General features: G+C 41.7%; 1 protein-coding gene across 1 annotated transcript in view; it reads right to left on the bottom strand.

The window, feature by feature from the left end:
• ncoa1 (nuclear receptor coactivator 1) overlaps positions 1 to 26,898 on the bottom strand; it is a 96,627-nt gene that overhangs the window by 30,538 nt on the left and 39,191 nt on the right. The window contains exon 2 of the mRNA XM_061900913.1: positions 25,121 to 25,304. The gene's annotated coding sequence lies outside the window, so the exon portion shown is untranslated. The remainder of the gene's footprint in view (positions 1 to 25,120; positions 25,305 to 26,898) is intronic.

The following is a 26,898-nucleotide window of genomic DNA, read 5'->3' as shown; positions in this document are numbered from 1 at the left end:
TGGTATAAACTCAACTCGTTGTGTTTGGAGGAAGAAGAATACTGAGTTGCATCCCAAGAACACCATACCTACTGTGAAGAATGGGGGTGGAAACATCATGCTTTGGGGGTGATTTTCTGCTGAAGGGACAGGACGATTGATCCGTGTTAAGGAAAGAATGAATGGGGCCATGTATCGTGAGATTTTGAGCCAAAACCTCCTTCCATCAGTGAGAGCTTTGAATGGTTGACCAAATACTTATTTTCCACCATAATTTACAAATAAATTATTTAAAATTCCTACAAAGTGAATTCCTGGATTTTTTTTTCACATTCTGTCTCTCACAGTTGAAGTGTACCTATGATGAAAATTACAGACCTCTGTCATCATTTTGAGTGGGAGAACTTGCACAATCGGTGGCTGACTAAATACTTTTTTTGCCCCACTGTATATGGAGCAATACAAATACGAATAAAACTAACACTTGATAATGAGTAATATCAATATTTACCTCTATTATCAACAATACAATTGTTTCAAATGCAATAATACATATACAGTATGTAATGATAACTTGAATTACAAAAGAAAGAAGATAAATGGAGAGGATTTGAATTTTGTTTCCATAGCAGCACACTTCTACGTCTGCTTTTATGTCTGCTAATATAAGCAAACCTGCAAAACAGCAACACACACACATAACACGCTGTTAATGACATTGATTGGCTGCTTGCCAACCACATTAGTGTGTCAGCCTGGCAGTTAGAGTTTGTGTGTGGTGATGGAGTTAACCAACTGTTTTTGTGGCCATGAACACATCACTGGCTGAGCAGAGTGTGTGCATCTTTTGGCGCAAATAAGAGTGCGGCTGCTGTCATTGCTTTACCCGTTGTGACCATTGTTGTCACACACAGAGTTGCATTTGAAATGTCATCCATCCATCCCTTTTTGTACCGCATGTCCTTCTTGGGGTCCAGCTGCACTCAGGTGGAAGGCGGCGTACACCCTGGACAAGTCGCCACCTCATTGCAGGGCCAACACATATAGATAGACAACATTCACGCCGTCAGTGTGTGAATGGGCGAATGTGGAAATACTGTCAAAGCGCTTTGGGTTCCTTAAAAAGGGGTAGAAAAGTGCTATACAAGTACAACCCATTTACATTCAGACACTGGTACAGGATAAAAAACAATATTAATTTTTAGAGTTTAGGTTGGATTTTAGATTTGGAGTTTGTGCACTGAATATGCCAAATAATATATCGTGATACACATCGTTATTGCAGGAGGCTGCAGTATATTGCATATTAGCATTAATAATGTTTAAGGAGAGTTGCATTCACAAACAACACATCTTAACACAAATGTGGTTGGAAAGGATAGCAGGTGGGAATTCAAGAAGTATTTTTTTATCCAAACACAGCTTTGTCTCTCTTCAAAACACAGCAGCCGTCAAGAGCCCAAAATACCAACAGCATAATTCAGGCTTTCACTAAAAAAGTAAATCCTTGTCTAACAAGCTCAGTAAAATAGCTAACACAAACATGTTTTTTTGCACATTCACTATGTTCTGGTACCCATGGCAAAGCTGATTCAGACAGCAAGAACAAAGCATACCTGTAGAAGTTGCAAGAATGGTACCTGCAGAAGGAAGAAAGTTGGTCTCTCCTGTCTGTGGCAGAACAAGTCAAAGCCGGACCGGGGGCGTTGCCCTTTAAAGGCTATTTTGTTGAGTCAATTAACCTGACATTTTAACTTGTTGGCAGCGCGCTCATATCTCACCTGGGCGACGTGGGTTAGCACCCTGCCCAGAGCAGTCACTAAAACAGATGCAGCAGAAAGAGAGAGTGAGAAAACAGGACTCTATTTTCCTCTTCTTTGCTGCTCCACTTTTATGTTTATATGAACATACTCATGTTGACTTCGTAGGAAAAATGCTTCCTTAGCTTGTACTCTGTTGACACGTGACAGATGGCGTTGAGGACGGCTGATGTTACCAGGAATAAACTTGGAGACAATAGATCCACTTGTAAATTCGCACGATGCAAGGTGAAATGTTAGAGGTAAAAAAAGAAGGCCAGTCATACAGCACAACATTTAGTAAACTTTCTTACACCTACTAAATCACTAAAGTTTTTAGCAAAGATGACTCATCCTAGCTGGGGAAACATATAAGGGCACATACATTATGTTGTATTACAGGTGTTGTTTGTAATAAAATTGTTTGAATGACTTTAATCCTCCTTGACCATGGGATAGCCCCGCCTTCCATTCCCAGAGCTGAGGGAGGAGCTCTGCCATGTCCCCGCTCTGGGTAGGTGTCCACTCTGACTGGGGTTCCTACGCGGGACGGGGCGGAGGACACCCGCCTTACCCTATAGCTCTGCCTCTGACTCCAGTGGAGTTCCAGTCCTGCTTTACTGCCGCAGCATCATCATAATAATAATAATAATAATAATAAGGCTGATTTAATTATAATTCTATGTTTAAAGGAGGTGTGACTGTGGACTCCTGCATTGAAGAACATAAAAATACATATATGCATTCCCACGACTCTTGCATAATAAGCTACAAGTACTTGACAATGCAACTGCTCAGCATCACATCCAAACACACATGCAAGGTATTTTGCACACATTAGTTAGTGTTGTTCCCTGTTGCAACGTTTCAATGACATGTCTACATTTACCACGGCAATCACATGTCAGGGGAAACTAGCAGGATGGGAAGTGCTGCAACGTACGCAAGCAGGCATCCACACAAGTGAAGGACAGTAAACGCAGTAGTGAAACAAAGATGTGGAGGGAATAAAATCTTATCTGCACACCTGCCGTCCAGGTCCTGCACCTGATGACTCCACCCCGCCCCTGCCAATGTGAGCTCCACTGGTGGAGGATGGGGGGATCAAGACTTGAATCGATAAGAAAGGAAGGAGAAAACTCAGCATTTGCGCAGCAGGGCACTAGCAAATCAACTCGGACGCCTCCTGCGGCACTCTGTTACAAGCGCCTGTCATCTCCGGGTGTGTCTTCTTCCTGCGTTCTCTGTCTTTGTTATCTCATTCTGAGTGCTACTGATCCCTTCCTGCTCACAAACACAGAATAGAGGCAATGAATGACCAGTAGAGCGAGTGAGGAGAAGGAAGAGACCACCTGATAGCTGCCGGGGAGTTGATGAAAGGTGGAAGCAGAAAACACACACACATGCACACAAACGTTATCGTTATCAATATTTCCAGTGTACAATCAAGCTTTCAATAGGACCCACTTAATTAGTTAAGCTCCTTTGGGGCCATGCATCACGTTGGGAGCCTGGCTGGGAATGTGAGGCAATGTTTCTATGGAGCTCAAACTCTCCCTCTATAGGCACACTGACAAGTTACTAATGCAATGGGGATATATGCACACACCTGTCTTGTTTGACAGGGGGAAATAGAAGGAAAGGTACAAAGTTTGAACGCAGCACACTTGTGTCACACTTGGGAGACCATTTCTGCACAGTTTGACCAGTACAGTCATTCGTCACTACTGTTGATTTATTTGTGTTGGCCCGCCAATAATAATTTTGGACCACTATTAATAGTTTGACGCTGCCTGTTAACAATTTGCCATGTTAATGCAGGGACTCTTATTTCAAAACCTTTAACTTTGGAGGTGTCACTTACAATTTTTTAAGAAGTCCGATTTCAGAGATATTTCAGAGATTGATGGCTTCTCCGTAGTGCGAGTGATGTGTTATTGATGTTCTGATGGCATTGCTGACAGCTGTGCTTATTTCGTAAATAGCGCATGACTGTTAAGCAAATTAGTTGGGACTACATTTTAACTGACACTTTTATATGACACGTACATGCAGGTATAATGCCCAGTGCGTTTTGGGTATCCTGGATGACGCTGAAGAAATCCAATCAACTGGATTGATGGCCTGAGATTGGCTACGCAACCTATACTTCGAGCATTTGAGCTTTGTCATGTAAAGAATTTTGTGTGTACGGTTGTACCTTGGGGTACAGGGGCCCCCGTTTAAGAGTTTTTCGGGATTTGAGCCGTCTCTTGGCTAATTGTTATGCTTTAAGTTATGAGCAAAAAATCGACTTACGAGCACTCCCACCACTAGTTGGTGTAGCAAATGTCACAGTGAACCCTGTAAAATCTAACTAAAACATCCGGTCATATAAAGAGTTCCATCTCGGAAGTTGGAATTGAGAGCGAGGAATAACGTCACAGCATAGTTATGAGCATTCCAGTTATGAGGTCATAAATAAAATTGGCCACATTGACTAAAGCTATTCTTACGCTTGAACAACTTATGGAAAATATGCACTATTTCTGCAACCTTCAAACACGACACTTAAAGGCCTACTGAAATGAAATGTTCTTATTTAAACGTGGATAGCAGGTCCATTCTATGTGTCATACTTGATCATTTTGCGATATTGCAATATTTTTGCTGAAAGGATTTAGTTGAGAACATCAACGATAAACTTCGCAACTTTTGGTCGCTAATAAAAAAGCCTTGTCTGTACCGGAAGTAGCAGATGATGTGCGCGTGACGTCACAGGTTGTGGAGCTCCTCACATCCTCACATTGTTTACAATTATAGCCACCAGCAGCGAGAGCGATTCGGACCCAGAAAGCGACGATTTCCCCATCAATTTGAGCAAGGATGAAAGATTTGTGGATGAGGATAGTGAGAGTGAAGGACTAGAAAAAAAAGGCGAGGGCAGTGGGAGCGATTCAGATGTTATTAGACACATTTACTAGGATAATTCTGGAAAATCCCTTATCTGCTTATTGTGTTACTAGTGTTTTAGTGAGATTATATGGTACCTGAAAGTCGGAAGGGTGTGGCCACGGGTGTGGTAACCGCCAGTGTCCCCGGTGGGAGGAGGTAATAGTCCGCAGCTGCAGGAGGACGCAAGCTCCGCTCATGTCTACGGTAAGAGCCGAATTATTAGCACAATTTCCTCACCAAAACCTGCCGGTTGACATGTGGTCAGGAACCATGTTCCCTTGACCGCTCTGTTCCATAGTAAAGCTTCACCTTCGGGAATGTAAACAAGGAAACACCGGCTGCGTTTGTGTTGCTAAAGGAAGCTGCAATACACCGCTTCCCACTTACATCTTTCTTTTTTGACTTCTCCATTATTAATTGAACAAATTGCAAAATATTCAGCAACACAGATGTCCAGAATACTGTGTAATTATGCGATTAAAGCAGACTACTTTTAGCCGTGATCGGTGCTGGAAGAACATGTCCGCTACAACCAGTGACGTCACGCACACGCGTCATCATTCCGCAACGTTTTCAACAGGATACTTCGCGGGAAATTTAAAATCTCTATTTTTTAAACTAAACCGGCCGTATTGGCATGTGTTGCAATGTTAAGATTTCATCATTGATATATAAACTATCAGACTGCGTGGTCGGTAGTAGTGGGTTTTAGTAGGCCTTTAAGCTAGCGATGTAGAACATGTAAAACACATGAACTATCCATCCATCCATCCATTTTCTACCGCTTATTCCCTTTCGGGGTCGCGGGGGGCGCTGGCGCCTATCTCAGCTACAATCGGGCGGAAGGCGGGGTACACCCTGGACAAGTCGCCACCTCATCGCAGGGCCAACACAGATAGACAGACAACACTCACACTCACATTCACACACTAGGGCCACACATGAACTAAATAAAACAATTTATGTTTATAAATAAGGTAACCATATATAAACCTCAAACAACACATTGTATATGGCTGATTTTTGTGCAACAGAAAATAATCGAAAGTACTAATAACGGATACTAAAAAAAGCTTCTATTATTGTTTAAACTCAGAGCAGCCATCTTTGAAGCCTACTCGGGGGTAGTAAGGACTCTCCGACTTTCTGAGTAGAAAATTCGACCTCAGGGGGAATTCCATGTGAAATTTCCGACAAGGAATTCCGAATTTCTAAGTACAAATGTATCACATCATTACTCGCTAGCAGCAGCTTGTAGCTAGATATCGATATAACCATTAGGGATGTCCCGATCCAGGTTTTTGCACTTCCTATCCAATACCGATGTTGTTTTTGCACTTCCGATCCAATACAGATACTGGCCTATCCGAGCATGTATTAAAAGTTTAAAGTTATTTAGCTTACTTAGTTGTCAGATTCATGTTGAAAATGGTTTTAGTGCTCTTGATAACAACTAGCCAGCTGAATTAGGTGAATTTGAATAATACACAATGGTTGGTAACAAGAAACTGACCTGTTGATTCAAGGATAAACACAAAATATACAAAATTATACATGACAAACAGAAATGGCATCATTGAACAGTAAAAAAGAGAACAGTATAAAGTGCGAATAATGCTGTAAAAATTATTAAATAAAGCAAAACACACAAACAACCTGAGTGGGATGGAATGTCTATAACTCAGCATCAATACATGCTCTTGAACAAGTGTAAACTTAAAAAAATATATATATATATCTACACACTCCATTCAATTGTTTGCCCCCCCCGACTGCAGTCCGAGCATAATTGGGAGATTCTTTCGAACAAAGACGAGCACTTCAAGATGCTCAGGTGTCAGCCTGCTCCTGTGTTCATCAATGATGAGTGAGGCTGTGCTAAAAAGCCTCTCACTCTCAACACTGGGGCAAGGAGCACTGAGGAACTTGGCTGCTGTTGCTGCCAGGGCGGGTAGAAGGGACTGATTGTCTCTCCAGTAGTGAAAAGGATTGCTCTTACGCCCACCTGGACACTAACTGAGATCGCTCACCAACTGAAACAGTGCACCCTGGGGTGATCTGCTGCTCAGAAGGACCTGCTGTGCAGCTCTCCTCCAGTGTGTCGTCAAAGTAGCTGCCGAGGCTGCTGGTTGAGCTTCCAGCCTCCATTCCTGGTGTTTGGCTTGCTGTCTCAGCCTCAGCCACACCTTCTCCAGAGGGCATGGTCTTCAGTTCTTGTTCCGTTTTCATCACCTCTACCTTTAGTGCCTCCTTTGCCTGATCCAGGTTGGTAGCATTAGTGGAGAACTTTAACATTTGGATAAAATGTAATAAAGATATATCAATTATTTTATATTGTTTCAGCCACTCTCCACATATTAATGTTCAATGACAACAAGTAACACACTAAATAGATCACAAATGATCAACAGCGACATTCATTTCCTCACCCGTCATATAAATGAAGGAGAATAAAAATAATAAAAAATAATAATATTATAATAATAATAACAATAATAATACATTCCCATCACCTTATATCTATGAAACATTAGGCTACTGAAATACTGACAAAGAAATAAATGCCAGCTGTAGAGTAAAATATTTTCAATATAGTACTGAAACTTATAACATGCTCAAATAATTATAAAGCACTTAGTTGTCTTTGTAGCGTGGATCTAGCATTGCCTTCATGGTTTGAATCCCTGGGTTTGATGGTTTGAATCCCTGGGTTTGAATCCCTCGGTGATCTTCGCTCTCACTGTATAGAAAGCATGTCGCACTAACCTCGGCTGTCAGCTCTTGGAAGGGTTTAAGAATTGTAGCAGTTTTGTCTAGCAGCGACCATTAGTTGCCTGTTAATGTGGCTGGCCGATTGCTGTCGCTATGTTCATCTTTTTCGTTTTGTAGGGTAAAATAATCCCACACAGCTGACATTTTTGCCGTAACTTTTAATTCACATGGCTGTCTTAACGGTTAGGACACAGACCTGTGGATGTGTTGAAGGTGTGCTGGAAAATGCGGAATGGAGCTTAGGGAGCAACAGAAGAGTGGAATGCATTATTTAAATCGGTGCGTTGAAAAAAAAAAGGACAGGATTTTTTTTAAAAACTGGATTTGAATCAGCATTTTCCCATGCTTTGCCGATACGCATTTTTTGGCAAATATCGGCGGCCGACCCAATCCACATATCGAATCGGGACAACCCTAATAACCATAGGACATAACTTTGTTATTACATTCACAGGAATGAAGGAAGAGAGTGTGAAGGACATTGCTGACAAGTAGAAGATGACATACATTGACTCAAGGGAAAAAAATGATCAAAAAACATGTGTGTGGCCGAGTGAAGCTGTTTCAAGCATAGCACTGTTAGTCTGCACCATGCTGAAGCAGTAAAAGTCGATAACTCCAGCCAAGGATGTTAAAATAATATTGACACAATATACATGTATCCATTAAAAATATGCAAAAGCTGCTGATGGTGTGTTTGCTGGAGAAGCAATTCAAAGGAGATACCGTAGAAGTCCACTCTCCAAAGAAAATGCTGTGCGCTATGACATTACTTTCCAAAATGTCTGAAGTTGTTTAAAAATACATTCTTTTGTATTGTTTTTGATACAAAATGTATTATCTACAACGTTTTTTCTCCTTTAAGGGCACTTACATGCTAAAATTGTGCTGTTTTAGGGTGACAAAGCAGGAAGTAAATTAATTGGAACTCATTTTAATGGGCGATGCTGTTTCTTAATCAGGATCACAAGATACGAGCAGAGCCACAGATCAAATTCCACACCTATCCCGAGGCGCCACTCTATTATCATAAAATGCAAGGTATTATTGTACTATAACCAAATACTGGCTACACACAATGTATTGCATTTCAGAAGAAACTTGCTGGTTAAGGAATTCTCAACAACAGAATTGACAGCACTGCACTGCCACTGCAAGGACACATCATCATCACATACATCAGATCAATAGTCGCAAATAGTGTTGCAATAATTGGAGACTTAACCCTAACCGACCAAAATCATGTGGGACTTATTAAAACACAGTTCAGATGTGTGGTTATTAGTAACACTGTCGGTGTAGGCCCCCCATGGGCTGGGGTGAGATGGTACCACCCATGAGAAGCTGCTCAGTCACTGCTGCTAAGGCCAACCCTCTCGGATATATGACATGGCCAACAGACTATACACAACCTTTGTCAAATGGGGCTACGCTGCACCCACTGACTCCTCGCTCAGGTCACTCTCGTGCTGCATTAGATTGCTATAGCGTCTTGTGGGCGCCGAGTCACTAGTCAATTGACAGCGTTTCAAGTGGGAAGTTTAAAGGGGTCATATTATGATTTGTTTTCACTACATGTAAATAAATCACTTCCTTCTGGTTTTCAAAACATGTAACAGTGTTTTTTTGGTCGAAATATTGCATAGATAATGTTTTACAGACCATCTTCAAGCCGCTTTCTTACCGTCTCTTCAGGATACGCCGTTTTGTGAAGTGAATTATATTTATATAGCGCTTTTCTATACTGACTCAAAGAGCTTTTACATAGTAAAATCCTATATCTAAGTTACATTTAAACCAGTGTGGGTGGCACTGGGAGCAGGTGGGTAAAGTATCTTGCCCATGGACACAACAGCAGTGACTAGGATGGAAGCGGGGATTGAACCCGAAACCCTGAAGTTGCTGGCAAGGCCACTCTACCAACCGAGCTATACCGCCCTGTTTTGTGGGCGGTCTTATTAACGTGCCTCCAATTTGACTGCCTCTTCTACCTGTCAGCCATGTTGTAGTTTTTTGTCTGTCTACTGACAAATATAAGTAACAACTATACGCTACTTTGTAAAGAAACGGCAACAGATGAGGATGCATGTGCATGTACAAACCCCGTTTCCATATGAGTAGGGAAATTGTGTTAGATGTAAATATAAACGGAATACAATGATTTGCAAATCATTTTCAACCCATATTCAGTTGAATATGATACAAGGACAACATATTTGATGTTAAAACTGATAAAAAATGTTTTTGCAAATAATCATTACATTTAGAATTTGATGCCAGCAACACGTGATAAAGAAGTTGGGAAAGGTGGCAATAAATACTGATAAAGTTGAGGAATGCTCATAAAACACTTATTTGGAACATCCCACAGGTGTGCAGGCTAATTGGGAACAGGTGAGTGCCAGGATTGGGCATAAAAGCAACTTCCATGAAATTCTAAGTAATTCACAAACAAGGATGGGGCGAGGGTCACCAATTTGTAAGCAAATTGTCGAACAGTTTCAGAATAACATTTCTCAACAAGCTATTGCAAAGAATGTAGGGATTTTACCATCTACGGTCCGTAAAATCATCAAAAGGTTCAGAGAATCAGGAGAAATCACTGCACGTAAGCGATGATATTATGAACCGTTGATCCCTCAGGGGTACTGCATCAAAAACAGACATCAGTGTGTAAAGGATATCACCACACGGGCTCAAGAACACTTCATAAAACCACTGTCAGTAACTACAGTTGGTTGCTACATCTGTAAGTGCAAGTTAAAACTCTGCTATGCGAAGCAAAACCCATTTATCAACAACACCAAGGAACGCCGCTGGCTTTGCTGGGCCAGAGCTCATCTAAGATGGACTGATGCAATGTGGAAAGGTGTTCTGTGGTGTGAAGGGTCCACATTTCAAATTACATTTGGAAACTGTGGACGTGGTGTCCTCCGGAACAAAGAGGAAAATAACCATCCGGTTTGTTATAGACGCGAAGTTCAAAAGCAAGCATCTGCGATGGTGTGGGGGTGTATTAGTGCCCAAGGCCTGTGTAACTTACACATCTGTGAAGGCACCATTAATGCTGAATTGTCCATACAGGTTTTGGAGCAACATATGTTGTCAGCCAAGCAATGTTATTATGGACGCCCCTGCTTATTTCAGCAAAACAATGCCAAGCCACGTGTTGCAACAGCGTGGCTTCATAGTAAAAGAGTGTGGGTACTTTCATGGCCCGCCTGCAGTCCAGACCTGTCTCCCATCGAAAATGTGTGGCGCATTATGATGTGTAAAATACGACAGTGGAGACCCTGGACTGTTGAATGACTGAAGCTCTACTTAAAACAAGAATGGGAAAGAATTCCACTTTAAAAGCTTCAACAATTAGTTTCCTCAGTTCCCAAACGTTTATTGAGTTTTGTTAAAAGAAAAGGTGATGTAACACAGTGGTGAACATGCCCTTTCCCAACTACTTTGGCACGTGCTGCAGCCATGAAATTCTAAATTAATTATTTGCAAAAAAAAAATAAAGTTTATGAGTTTGAACATCAAATATCTTGTCTTTGTAGTGCATTCAACTGAATATGGGTTGAAAATGATTTGCAAACCATCGTATTCCGTTTATATTTACATCTAACACAATTTCCCAACTCATATGGAAACAGGGTTTGTAGGAGGTATATTGCCTAACAACAAGAGGATAGAGAAAAATAAGAAAAATACTGATTACAGCGCAAAGCTCTGCGGGTAGAATGTTACCAGAAATGGACATACCCGCTGAAATTATCAATGGGAAACATTTCTCAAATGGGCAAATTGCAAATGGCTCATTTGGAGGAAGTATGAAGGAAGGCAAGATCGTTTTATAAATATCTCTGCAATGCTTCCATAATTTGGTTTTTACATTTTTGGGACTTTTGCAGATCCCCAAAACATAACAGCAGGTTCTAATGGGTAAGAAACATGTTTTTTTATTGTAATAAGTCCCCTTTAAATGGAAATACACCATCTCAGCCAATATTGGTTTGCTACCCATAGTGTGCATTTGGTACAACATTGGATCATTCAACCCTGATTTGTACCCCACATAACCATGGCCAGAGTATTCTGTCGTGCGAAATTGTCGGTTTCCTTTGTCGGAAATATGGATTTTTTTAATTTTTTTTTTTTTTTACCTTAACTGCTTTGAACAAGTGGAAAACATCGAATGATGGAGACAAAGGGCTACATAGGCATGTGTCAAGCCACAACTATATGCATGCTTCAACTGTATAGACTCAGCACAAAAGCAGAGAGGCTAGAGGGGGAACAGTTACAGTGGGGCAAAAAAGTATTTACTCAGCCACCAATTGTGAAAGTTCTCTCACTTAAAATGACTACACAGGTCTGTAATTTTCATCATAGGTACACTTAAACTGTGAGAGACAGAATGTGAAAAAAAATCCAGGAATTCACATTGTAGGAATTTTAAAGAATGTATTTGTAAATTATGGTGGAAAATAAGTATTTGGTCACTTTAAACAAGGAAGATCTCTGGCTCTCACAGACCTGTAACTTCTTTAAGAAGCTCTTCTGTCTTCCACTCGTTACACCTGTATTAATGGAACCTGTTTGGACTCGATATCTGTATAAAATACACTTGTCCAAAGCCTCAAACAGTCAGACGCCAAACTTCACTGTGGCCAAGACCAAAGAGCTGTCAAAGGACACCAGAAAAATAATTGTAGACCTGCACCAGACTAGGAAGAGTGAATCTACAATAGGCAAGCAGCTTGTTGTGAAAATATCAACTGTGGGAGCAATTATCAGAAAATGGAAGACATACAACACCACTGATCTGGGGCTCCACGCAAGATCTCATCCCGTGGGGTCAAAATGATCATGAGAACGGTGAGCAAAAATCCCTGGACCTCTCGGAGCTGCCTCCTTATAGTGGTAGAGGAGTTTGCGTGTCCCAATGATCCTAGGAGCTATGTTGTCCGGGGGCTTTATGCCCCCTGGTAGGGTCTCCCAAGGCAAACAGGTTCTAGGTGAGGGATCAGACAAAGAGCAGCTCGAAGACCTCTATGAAGAAGAGAAAACATGGACCCAGATTTCCCTCGCCCGGACGCGGGTCATCGGGGCTCCCCTCTGGAGCCAGGCCCGGAGGTGGGGCACGATGGCGAGTGCCTGGTGGCCGGGCCTGTTCCCATGGGGCCCGGCCGGGCACAGCCCGAAGAGGCAACGTGGGTCACCCCTCCAATGGGCTCACCACCCATAGCAGGGGCCATAGAGGTCGGGTGCAATGTGACCTGGGCGGCAGCCGAAGGCAGGGCACTTGGCGGACCGATCCTCGGCTATTGAAGCTAGCTCTTGGGACGTGGAACGTCGCCTCACTGGGGGGGAAAGAGCCTGAGCTAGTGCGCGAAGTGGAGAAGTTCCGGCTGGATATAGTCGGACTCACTTCGACGCACAGCAAGGGCTCTGGAACCACTTCTCTCGAGAGGGACTGCACCCTCTTCCACTCTGGCGTTGCCGACAGTGAGAGGCGACGGGCTGGGGTGGCAATTCTGGTTGCCCCCCGGCTTAAAGCCTGCACGTTGGAGTTCAACCCAGTGGACAAAAGGGTAGCCTCCCTCCGCCTTCGGGTGGGGGGACGGGTCCTGACTGTTGTTTGTGCTTACGCACCAAACAGCAGTTCAGAGTACCCACCCTTTTTGGGTACACTCGAGGGAGTACTGGAAAGTCCTACCCCGGGTGATTCCCTTGTCCTACTGGGGGACTTCAATGTTCATGTTGGCAACGACAGTGAAACCTGGAGAGGCGTGATTGGGAAGAATGGCCGCCCGGATCTGAACCCGAGTGGTGTTTTGTTATTGGACTTTTGTGCTCGTCACGGATTGTCCATAACAAACACCATGTTCAAACATAAGGGTGTCCATATGTGCACTTGGCACCAGGACACCCTAGGCCGCAGTTCCATGATCGACTTTGTAGTTGTGTCATCGGATTTGCGGCCTTATGTTTTGGACATTCGGGTGAAGAGAGGGGCGGAAATTTCTACCTATCACCACCTGGTGGTGATCGGTAGGCCCAAAAGCATTGTGAGGGTCTGCCGGGAACGTCTGGCAGAGTCTCCTGTCAGACAAAGTTTCAATTCCCATCTCCGGAAGAACTTCGAACATGTCACGAGGGAGGTGCTGGACATTGAGGCCGAGTGGACCATGTTCCGCACCTCTATTGTCGAGGCGGCTGATCGGAGCTGTGGCCGCAAGGTAGTTGGTGCCTGTCGGGGCGGCAATCCTAAAACCCCTTGGTGGACACCAGCGGTGAGGGATGCCGTCAAGCTGAAGAAGGAGTCCTATCGGGTCCTTTTGGCTCATAGGACTCCGGAGGCAGTGGACAGGTACTGACAGGCCAAGCGGTGTGCGGCTTCAGCGGTCGCTGAGGCAAAAACTCGGACATGGAAGGAGTTCGGGGAAGCCATGGAAAATGACTTCCGGACGGCTTCGAAGCGATTCAGGACCACCGTCTGCCGCCTCAGGAAGGGGAAGCAGTGCACTATCAACACCGTGTATGGTGCGGATGGTGTTCTGCTGACCTCAACTGCGGATGTTGTGGATAGGTGGAAGGAATATTTCGAAGACCTCCTCAATCCCACCAACACGTCTTCCTATGAGGAAGCAGTGCCTGGGGAATCTGTGGTGGCCTCTCCTATTTCTGGGGCTGAGGTCGCTGAGGTAGTTAAAAATCTCCTCGGTGGCAAGGCCCCGGGGGTGGACGAGATCCGCCCGGAGTTCCTTAAGGCTCTGAATGCTGTGGGGCTGTCTTGGTTGACAAGACTCTGCAGCATCGTGTGGACATCGGGGGGGGGGGGGGTACCTCTGGATTGGCAGACCGGGGTGGTGGTTCCTCTCTTTAAGAAGGGGGACCGGAGGGTGTGTTCCAACTATCGTGGGATCACACTCCTCAGCCTTCCCGGTAAGGTTTATTCAGGTGTACTGGAGAGGAGGCTACGCCGGATAGTCGAACCTCGGATTCAGGAGGAACAGTGTGGTTTTCGTCCTGGTCGTGGAACTGTGGACCAGCTCTATACTCTCGGCAGGGTTCTTGAGGGTGCATGGGAGTTTGCCCAACCAGTCTACATGTGCTTTGTGGACTTGGAGAAGGCATTCGACCGTGTCCCTCAGGAAGTCCTGTGGGGAGTGCTCAGAGAGTATGGGGTATCGGACTGTCTTATTGTGGCGGTCCGCTCCCTGTACGATCAGTGCCAGAGCTTGGTCCGCATTGCCGGCAGTAAGTCGAACACATTTCCAGTGAGGGTTGGACTCCGCCAAGGCTGTCCTTTGTCACCGATTCTGTTCATAACTTTTATGGACAGAATTTCTAAGCGCAGTCAAGGCGTTGAGGGGTTCCGGTTTGGTGACTGCAGGATTAGGTCTCTGCTTTTTGCAGATGATGTGGTCCTGATGGCTTCATCTGACCGGGATCTTCAGCTCTCACTGGATCAGTTTGCAGCAGAGTGTGAAGCGACCGGAATGAGAATCAGCACCTTCAAGTCCGAGTCCATGGTTCTCGCCCGGAAAAGGGTAGAGTGCCATCTCCGGGTTGAGGAGGAGACCTTGCCCCAAGTGGAGGAGTTCAAGTACCTAGGAGTCTTGTTCACGAGTGAGGGAAGAGTGGATCGTGAGATCGACAGGCGGATCAGTGAGGCGTCTTCAGTAATGCGGACGTTGTACCGATCCGTTGTGGTGAAGAAGGAGCTGAGCCGGAAGGCAAAGCTCTCAATTTACCGGTCGATCTACATTCCCATCCTCACCTATGGTCATGAGCTTTGGGTCATGACCGAAAGGATAAGATCACGGGTACAAGCGGCCGAAATGAGTTTCCTCCGCCGGGTGGCGGGGCTCTCCCTTAGAGATAGGGTGAGAAGCTCTGCCATCCGGGAGGAACTCAAAGTAAAGCCGGTGCTCCTCCACATCGAGAGGAGCCAGATGAGGTGGTTCGGGCATCTGGTCAGGATGCCACCCGAACGCCTCCCTAGGGAGGTGTTTAGGGCACGCCCAACCGGTAGGAGGCCACGGGGAAGACCCAGGACACGTTGGGAAGACTATGTCTCCCGGCTGGCCTGGGAACGCCTCGGGATCCCCCGGGAAGAGCTAGACGAAGTGGCTGGGGAAAGGGAAGTCTGGGTTTCCCTGCTTAGGCTGTTGCCCCCGCGACCCGAGCTCGGATAAGCGGAAGAAGATGGATGGATGGATGGCACACGGGAGGACCTGGTGAATGACCTGCAGAGAGCTGGGACCAAAGTAACAAAGGTTACCATCAGTAACACACTACGCCGACAGGGAATCAACTCCTGCAGTGCCAGACTTGTCCCCCTGTTTCAGACAGTGCATGTCCAGGCCCGTCTGAAGTTTGCCAGAGAGCACATGGATGATACAGCAGAGGATGGGGAGAATGTAATGTGGTCAGATGAAACCAAAATAGAACTTTTTGGTATAAACTCAACTCGTCGTGTTTGGAGGAAGAAGAATACTGAGTTGCATCCCAAGAATACCAAACCTACTGTGAAGCATGGGGGTGGAAACATCATGCTTTGGGGCTGTTTTTCTGCTAAGGGGACAGGACGACTGACCCGTGTTAAGGAAAAAATGAATGGGGCCATTTATCGTGAGATTTTGAGCCAAAACCTTCCATCAGTAAGAGCTTTGAAGATGAAACGTGGCTGGGTCTTTCAGCATGACAATGATCCCAAACACATCGCCCTGGCAACGAAGGAGTTCTAACTCTGTTCTAACCTGAATATACAGAGGATGAACTGCTGCTTTTAGAAGCGAGCACGAAGAGAAAGTGAAATGTTGGAGCAGACAGAAGCCGAGAGAGTGAGGTCAGTGTGACTTTGATGCTGTAAATGTGGAACTTGGAGCCATGCTATTTTGGGGGGGATGGAGACTATCCAGCTGCACATAGCCAAAAGACAGCACCCTGGACAAGCTGCCACCTCATAAACCGTCACCCAGAAAATATACTTTATGCCAGCAAAGCTAAAGTGAACATTGTTTCACATCGGATGTTTACGGTGTCACTATAAAGACACCCAACTGTAAGTTTTTTCATATTTGCTTCAAACAGTGGATGTTCCTGCCCAATTACTGTATTTGCACTTAAGAATACATGTTTGCAGTAATTAATATGATTACAACATTTTGTCACGAACATGCACGACTGCAATAGCTGTAACCCCAACATGCAGGAGACAGGACAAGACAAGTACTTTATTATATAGTAACACAGAGTGTGTGGAGAGAGTATGTAACCTAAAGTAATCCCCAAGCTCTATTTAGAACGCGAGGCAGGCATTTATAACAGTCTGATTATCAACTACAAACAGGTGTGCTCAAACCTAACAGGGACAGGTCGCTCAGGGAGACATTCAATAAATGGAACCAAAATTAGAGCGCTGACCGGGAAACAAATGCAGAAAATTAAGGAAACATGACAGCAAGTAAGACCTGATGTGACAGATTGTGACAATTTTAGCATTATGTTTGTGTTCAATTACAGTAAGTGTGTTTATTCTATACATTAATGCCATTTCATATCACAACTTTAAGTCTTTTTTTTGGACATATACCACAGTAAAATCGTACCGTGGCCTTAATACTGTGATAATGTCGTACTGTCAAATTTTGATACCTTCTTATTCTCTGGCGGTTCGGGTGTGTATGGGGTGTGTTAAGAAGAATAAGTGCCATCTAATGTACAGTGTTTGAACCACAAGCTACCTTTAAAGACATTGTAAATGCGTTTGTTTATGAGCCAGGGCTAACAAGTAACGCAAAATGTATTTTCAGAGCTGTGGATTTATTTGTGGTAGGCCGCAACAAATAAATTAATGTATGGAAAATGTTTCAAGGGCTATGTATAAATATGAAAGGAATTGAATGAAAAAAATGTGTAATTATTCAACAATCGAGAAGTAGGAAAAAAACATCAGATGTTCCATCGTGCGATATTGATTTCTCGGCGGTTGCAATTCACCATTTAAAAAGGAGAGAAGAAGGAGCAGGTAAATATTGCCATCGTCATAGATTGAGGATAGCACTACACTGTCGAAATAGTACCTACTCATTGACGTGTACAGATGGAAGTATTCCAATTGGGACACATTATTAGCATTACATTTTAACCAACAAACAATGACACTGAACATAATTTTCACATAATGGAAGATGATGAAAGAATAAGCTATTTCAATTATGGCTGGGCGGTAAATCGATATACGATATATATCGCGGGTTTGTTTCTGTGTGATATAGAAAATGACTATATCATAATATTCGAGTACACGTTCTCACGGAGCTGCGGGCATTAACTCTCCTTGCTCTTTCCTGAGTCTCCTCACAGACAAGCAGGCGCACATTCTTACTTACGTCACTTACTGTCACGTCATACGTATACGCTCTCGCCCAGCGGAGAGGTAGCGGCGTTGTTGCGAGAGAAAGAATGTGCGAATCTCGTAACAAATGAAGGAAGAATTAATTCCCAAGAAAAACAGCACGGGGCCCATCGTCTGGCGGTGGTTCGGCTTCAAGCAGGAATATGTCGAATAGACAATTTTAATTTGTCAAGTGTGGGGCACAAGCGTTGCTACCAAAAGTAGCATTACTGCTAATATCTAACATCATTTGGAAAATCACCTGCTAATAACTTTAATAAATATAGTTTTGGTAAATTGACTTAGTTGTGATTTCCTTCTCTGCATGAAAGTTTACAAATAGCATATATTAATGCAGTATGAAGAAGAATGTTTGAATGTAGACACATAGAATCATCACACTGCTGTGATTATATGTATCAAGTTTTCATTTAAGGCTAAGGCAAATACCGACGAATATATCGTATATCGCGATATGGCCTAAAAATATTGCGGTATTAAAAAAAGGCAATATCGCCCAGCCCTAATTTCAATCAATACCAGTTTTCCTGGAGCTTGGTGCCAGGATGATACAAACCGACAACCACCTTAGGCTTGCAGATGTTACAGCTCTTTGGTGCACATGGAGACACGGCGGTAAGCTAAAGCCAGCACTGTTATTTGTGTGAAGACGTGGACCTTGTGTTTACAATCCATGTGTTGTTTAAACATCAGGAACAAATGTATAACCTTGAGGCAGAAATATTGATTTTGGTGCGTCAAAACCCTGCAGCATTAACACACAAACAAAAGTGAAGGAATAGCTCTCCAAACCAATCAATAAACAAGAAATTATTTTTCATTATATTGTCCATTAAAGCTATCAGCAAGGAATAGAAGTCTCCTACCCCTCATTTATTCACACATTCTTCCTGACACATTCTCGGCAGACTGATAATCCCACATGAATATTCATCACTTATGGGACTCAACTGGTTTGTGTGCGTCCTCGAGTGAACCCCAGAGAGGCGGCGAGAGGCCTCGTCAACCATTTTCAAAAAATTAGATTAAAGCAATAGAGGGACGCATTAGCTCTCTTCTCCCTGAAAGTCTTAAACATTCAATTGGCAGGCTATCAAAGAGCAGTCTGGACAATAGAGACATCCAAGCCATCCATACTTTTGGTTTTCAATTACAGAGGAAAATGTAGACAAAAAATACTGGTGTGGATTCGCTCAAGACTGATGACACATTCATTATCCTTTTTAGGGATGTGACTATAAAAAGTATTATGATAAACTGTGGTAAAACTTTGTTAGTATTACCGTTTAAAATTAACATTTTTGTAAAACAGTTATTGATACCATTGATACCATACTCACAAACTGGTGACACTGCTCATTTATTTGAGAAGCAAGGTAGTGCGGCTAGCTTCAATGCTTACATGGAAACCAGAAACCAGAAATGTCTTTCTCCATTACAAAAACGACATTTCCCAATCTAAACGTGTAATAACACATTACTGTCTGAGCAACTATGATATTCAATTGTGCACATTAAATCTACATGCTGGGCTCTCTTAGAGCAGTGGTCCCCAACCTTTTTGTATCCGCGGACCGGTCAATGCATAATAATTTGTCATGAAAAAGGGACATTTTTGTCATGAAAAAGGGAGGTTTTCGTTGTTGGTGCACTCATTGTAAGTGTATACTGTGTTTTTTATGTTGATTTAATTTAAAAAAATAAAAAAAAATTAAAAAAATATTTTTTTATTTATTTTAAATAAAAAGGAATACAAAATTCTTCTGCGGCCCGGTGGTTTGGGACCACTGTCTTAGAGAGCTTCATCGATAATCAAAGCAATATGACATCACAGGGTTTTACAGATATCAGGAAATTGAATTAAATGCTTCTTAATACCATCTTTAAAGCCACTTAAAAACAATGCCATACCATGTCCCACTGCAGATAGTCACTACATATAGTCAATAGCTTACAACTGTCTCTATAGACAATACTGTAAGCATTTGACAATGAAAACATTAGTTTCATTACTGTTACTAGAGGTGGGAATCTTTGAGCACCTCATGATTAAATTACGATTACGGTTCAGGAGATACAATTTGATTAAAAATCAATTATTGATGCATCTTTAATTTATGTATATTGATGCAGTTTAACTTTTCACTAAATAAGCATTTATCACTTGCAACTTTAAAAAAACACCAGTGCATTTGTAATAAGAAACAGTTAAATTAATTTCCACATTTAATAAATTGATGAAAGTGTGTGCAAAACTGGACCATATGTGCCCTATAATAAAGCAGCTGGTTGAAATCTCTCAGTGAAGTGACTTGCTGCAGTTAGTCAATTTTTTAAACTTTTTGCATTAGTTTATTTACAATAAATAAATTAATTATTGATTAATGTTTACCAATTGATTATATAATCGTCCATGTCTGAATTGCGATGCATCTAAAATTAGATTATTTCCCCCACCTCTAACTGTTACTCTCGAGTGAATTACAATTGGCTCACATGACTCCTTCATTTGAGAATTGATTTGTATTTATTTGTATTTTTTGAAGTAGCAGCAGCTGGCAGTTGTGGCGGTGACAGCAGAAGTTTGTCCATCACACCAAAATAAATTTGACATTGCTAACTGCTGCCTGCCGTTGATGGCCTACTTGTGATTAGCTAATAGCAAGTGTGATTTCACTGCACATGCTGCAGAACAGTTCTCTGGGCTCACCATTGACAAGCTTCAACCTGGTGTTGAAAAGCTAGTCAGCCAGCCACTTTTGCAGTAATTAGCATTTTCCCGACATGCATTAATTTATTCCCTTTTGGCACAGTATGAGCACGTTCTCTGGACGTAGAAAAAATATTAAAGAGGATCTGAACTTTTTATTTTGCCAATCATTCACAATCCTTATGTAAGACAAGAACCCATGTTTTTCTTTTTTTATGAATCTTAAGTCATAAATAAATGTAAGCAAAAACCGTATTCTATCTTAATTCCAAAAAGAAAAAAAAAAAGAGTCAAAGCCATCTAAATAAGAATTAGTTGATCGATATAATATACCCAGAAGTCATTTTTTAAATGCTATCTCTTTAAAATATGCTGTAAAAATGTATATCCTCTAAAAATATGTCTTTTAATAGCCACAAACCTAAGGATACAAACAAGGGGATACATTTTTAAATCAGGATACAATTAGAAAATGTGTTAAAAGGCTTCATGGAATAATAAATAAACATCATACCAGGAATACAAATGATGCATGTGTTCAAAAATGGATGACTGATTTAAACATTTTTGAAAAAAAGCATCCTCGAATGATATTTGCATCCTTTAGATGAGGGGTGTCTAAACTTTTTGACGTGGTGGTTGCATTGAGCTAAATTAATTGGGCCGAGGGCCGAAAGCCAACTGTGTGTATATATATATATATATATATATATATATATATATATATATATATTAGGGGTGTGGGAAAAAATCGATACGAATTGAATCGTTAATGTTGTGCGATTCAGAATCGATTCTAATTTTTAAAAAATTGATTTTTTTTTATTTTTAATCAATCCAACAAACCACTACACAGCAACACCATAACAATGCAATCCAATTCCAAAACCAAACCTGACCCAGCAATAAACAGAGCACTTGAGAGGGGACACAAACACGACACAAACCAAACCAAAAGTAGTGAAACAAAAATTAATATTATCAACAACAACTGGGTGTGAGTTTTCCTTGCCCTTTTGTGGGTTCTTCCGAGGATGTTGTAGTCGTAATGATTTGTGCAGTCCTTTGAGACATTTGTGATTTGGGGCTATATAAATAAACATTGATTGATTGATGATTGATTGTATCAATATTAGTTATAATTTCAGCATAGCAGTGATTAAAAATCCTTCATTGAAATTATCATTAGACATTTATAAAAAATTTAAAAAAGTATCACAGTGGCTTACACTTGCATCGCAGCTCATAAGCACAACACACTGTGTCCAATATTTTCCACAAAGATAAAATAAGCCATATTTTTGGTTCGTTTAATAGTTAAAACAAATTTACATTATTGCAATCAGTTGAAAAAACCTTGTCCTTTACAATTGTAAAAGCTTTTTAAAAAAAATCTACTACTCTGCTTGCATGTCAGCGGACTGGGGTAGATCCTGCTGAAATCTTATGTATTGAATGAATACAGAATCCTTTTAAATCGGGAAAAATTTGTTTTTGAATCGAGAATCGAATCGAAAAAAATTGATATATTATCGAATCGTGACCCCAAGAATCGATATTGAATCGAATCGTGGGACACCCAAAGATTCACAGCCCTAATATATATATATATATATATATATATATATATATATATATATATATATATATATATATATATATATATATGTATGTATGTATGTATGTACAAATATATACACATATATATATGTATATATAAATATGTCAATATACATATATATGATATATATATATATGTATACACACATGTATATATACATATATATATATACACATATTATATATATATTCATATATATACACATATTTTAATATATATATATATACATATTATTTACACACATATATATATATATATATATATATATATACATATATATATATATATATATATATATATATATATATATATATACATGTACACACACATATATATACACATATATATACACATATAAGTAACGTGCGGTCAGGGGAGGCAGTGCCTCAGCTGTGATCATGCAAAGAAATAAAATATATAATGATAAAATAATTGTAATTGTTAGTTTTTAGTTTTCATTTAGCTTCACCAATTTATTTTTTCTTCAAAATCACTGAATTTTTGCAATCCCTCGTAAACTTCTCTGTCTGCCGTGCGGCCAGAGCGCGTTCTTGTCTGGTGTGTTGCTGAGCGTTCAAAACGGCAGAGAAAAAAGTCTGAGGTGAGGCAAACAGTTCTCGGGTCTCACGATAGGGGCGCTCATGATCAAAGACATACGGTGGCGTAAGCGACTCAAGTGCCGCAGCGAGTAACATGTTTTATGTGTTGGTTGAGACATCAAAACGGCAGAAAAAAGTCTGAGGTGAGGCAAACAGTTCTCGTGTCTCACGATGGGGTGCTCATGATCAAAGACATACGGTGGCGTAAGCGAGTCAAGTGCCGCAGCGAGTAACATGTTTTGGGGGTTGGTTGAACCATCAAAACGGCGGAGAAAAAAACTCTGAGGTGAGGCAAACAGTTCTCGTGCCTCATGATAGGAACGCTCATGATCCCAGACATACGGTGGCCTCAGCGAGTAAGTGCCACAGCGGTTTATTTTTTCCCTTTCGTGCACCCCGACTTTCAACATGGATGACTACATTTTCGCACTTAAACAGTTTTCTAACGTCGACTTTTAAGCGGAGCAGGAGATAATTACTAAAGGAAGACCAACGCCGGAGCTGAATGGTTTGTTTCAATCAGCAGGACGGATAGTTACTCGCTCTTTCCAAACGGAGTGGTATACGTGAAAAGACTGGCTTTGTGGATGTTCTGCAAGAAACCGCCTTTTCTGCTTTCCTTGCCTTCTTTTTTCAACCTGTGGAACTGTGTGGACTCAGATGGGATTTTGTGACCTAAAGAATTTGCAAAGAAGCCTCACCATATTCACCATATAGATGGTAAAATCCCTAAATTCCTTGCAATAGCTCATTGAGAAATGTTGTTCTAAAACTGTTTGACAATTTGCTTACAAAGTGGTGAACTTCACCCCATCCTTGTTTGTGAACTACTTAGCATTTCATGGAAGCTGCTTTTATACCCAATCATTGTACTCACTGTTCCCAATTAGCCTGCACACCTGTGGGATGTTCCATATAAGTGTTTGATGAGCATTCCTCAACTTTATCAAGATTTATTGCCACCTTTGGCAACTTCTTTGTTACATGTTGCTGGCTTCAAATTCTAAAGTTAATGATTTTTTGCAAAAAAAAAAAACGTTTATCAGTTTGAACATCAAATAGGTTGTCTTTGTAGCATATTCAACTGAATATGGGTTGAAAATGATTTGCTAATCATTGTATTCCGTTTCTATTTACATCTAACACAATTTCCCAACTCATATGGAAACGGGGTTTGTACTACCAACAACCTGTTCGGGATCTCATTGCAAATAAAGAAGGCCAGAGCTCCCACTAATTCAGCATGATAGCGAGTTCTATTCTTCATGCATTTATTTTTGCTGTATTTAACTGCCACACGTGGAAAGCCGGTCCGTGAAAATAATGCCTACATAAAACTGGTCCGTGATGCAAAAAAGGTTGGGGACCCCTGATCCAGAAAACATGGTGTTAACTTTTTTTAAATATCAATATCAAACCCACAGCAGTTTGGCTAATGTCTGAAGTCTAATAAATAATCTTCTTTCTCCAAAAACACCATGTGGTTCAATACAACAGTTTGGCCAACAAAAAAAACCCAGGAGTGATACGTCTTACATCTAACCCACAATTTTTGTACCTCACTGACAATTGGGTTCAATTTGAACATGACATTTGAAGATGACAAAAAAATTTGAGCTTGTATTGATGTGATTGGAAACAGACAAAGTTAGTCATTGTATAAAGGACAAGTGACCATCCCAGTAAACAATCTAAATATTTTATAAACAAGTTGTGGCAACATTTCTGACACATCGCCGACTGCTGGTAACTGTCAGTGCCAGCAGCTGACGGAAATATGCAATGTTGCACTTTGAAAATTTGTCTGAAATATTTTTCTCCTCCAAGGTATTGGGACAAATGCGTCTGTCTCCAATATTGCCCACACCTGTCGTCACCTAAGCAGTGGGCTCTTAAACGCACGCCACGACTCCACGGAAGTAGAAGCGAGTAAAATATAGTGCATCGAAGCAATCCGCACTGACAACCATCCCCCTGCTCCTCTCTGTCCCCCATGTGACGTGACGAGGAACACTCAAGTTGCTGGCACGGCCGCTCTCCCAACAGAACTAAGCCATCCCCTTTTCCATTATAATAATTTTCCAAAAAATACAGGCAAAAATGACAAAAGTAATGAAAATTTCGAGTAAACAGTAACGGCATAACAGGCCCAGTATTTACTTGGTATTGGATCGATACCTAAATGTGCAGTATGGCCCAGCCTTAGTCCTTTGCTAGTTTAGCAGTTGAGCTTTATTCCATTGACAACGCACACTGCCATCTGTAAAGGTGTTCGGTACCTACGTGGTCTAGGTTTCCAGGTGCTCAGTCATGTGGTGGCCGGCCGTGTCCAGGACGCACAGCTGAGATAAAGCCAGAAGGCGAGACTGGGATAGCTCCGAGTAGATTGGATGGAGCAACGGAGGCAAGCTTACGGCTCCAGTCGCCCCGTCACATGGTATCATCACAGGGGCAGGGGGGACTGCACCTGCAGAAAGGCAACAGTGTCATCAAACATGCGTCATTCCGTGTGATAAACTAGCAAAAACAAAGTTTTTACAAATATAAACAGCTTTTTTCATGAGCCACTGCATATGACCTTGCATACTTTGATAGCTGACACTGAACTCTCTCGTACCCCACATTTTCTGAACACGCCGGCATTAAAATCAAAGCTCTTTGTTAAGTTAATTACACAGAGGAGGCCTGCAATTACCGTTGCATGCGGCCCATTATGATAGCTTTCCATCACACGGCACTTAATGGAATTTGTCTGAGCTATTGTTTGTGTACGCACTGAACTTGATCTTTTCACTAGAACAACCTGTCTAATTTATATGCAACGGCCTGCATTGTTGTTTTGTTTAAATTAGGTGATTAACCTTTAAATGAAACCAAATTATTTCATCGTTCTGTTGATTACCATATATTAAATACTAAAGAAAGATAAAGAAAACCGCGTTTCCTATACATTAATTTGTGGCGGCACACCACTGATACATTTAGATGGCCACAAACAGATAGGGTGCTATATGTTAAAGATTCACCATGTTCATGCAGAAACCTTTTATTGTCACTTCCGCTTTTACTTCATTGCTTTCACAAGTCATTGCCTATTAGAGGTGCAACCAACAACTATTTGATAGTCAACTCATTATCCCCTTTCGTCAACTAATCGGATTATAAAAAGTACACATATTCTAGGGATCAAATTCAACCAACAACTTTTAAATTCAGCTTTAAATATTTTAGACACAGAGGTGACTAATTCATTCATGAAAAAACTGTACTGTAACAATGCTGCTCCTTAAATAAAATAACATTACAGAACATTAAAAGCGTGGACAGACAAAGTGCTAAAAAAAACTAGGTATTTTTTTAAAATGAAAAACAAATGGACAGTTAAAATAGTAATAAACGATAAAACATTAAAATTAACTTGCTCTAAACCAGGATTTTGTCATGATGTATTAAAAAAGCTGCAAACCGGCATATTATTGATTATTGACTAACTCATCAATCAATCAATCAATCAATCAATCAATGTTTACTTATATAGCCCTAAATCACTAGTGTCTCAAAGGGTTGCAAAGACCACAACACAAACCACTAAAACATCCTCGGTAGGCCCACATAAGGGCAAGGAAAACACGCCCAGTGGGACATCGGTGACAATGATGACTAAGAACCTTGGAGAGGACGAAAGCAATGGATGTCGAGCGGGTCCAACATGATACTGTGAGAGTTCAATCCATAATGGATCCAACACAGTCGCGAGAGTCCAGTCCAAAGCGGATCCAACACAGCAGCGAGAGTCCTGTTCACAGCGGAGCCAGCAGGAAAACATCCCATGCGGAGGCCGATCAGCAGCGCAGAGATGTCCCCGGCCGATACACAGGCAAGCAGTACATGGCCACCGGATCAGACCGGACCCCCTCCACAAGGGGGAGTGGGACATAGGAGAAAAAGAAAAGAAACCGCAGATCAACTGGTCTAAAAAGGGAGTTTATTTAAAGGTTAGAGTATACAAATGAGTTTTAAGGTGAGACTTAAATGCTTCTACTGAGGTGGCATCTCGAACT

The sequence above is a fragment of the Nerophis ophidion genome, linkage group LG05 (genome assembly GCF_033978795.1).
Source record: "Nerophis ophidion isolate RoL-2023_Sa linkage group LG05, RoL_Noph_v1.0, whole genome shotgun sequence".
In the NCBI taxonomy this organism is placed as follows: domain Eukaryota; kingdom Metazoa; phylum Chordata; class Actinopteri; order Syngnathiformes; family Syngnathidae; genus Nerophis; species Nerophis ophidion.
The sequence above is the reverse complement of the archived record's forward strand: the minus strand, read 5'-3'. Positions and strand labels throughout refer to the sequence as shown.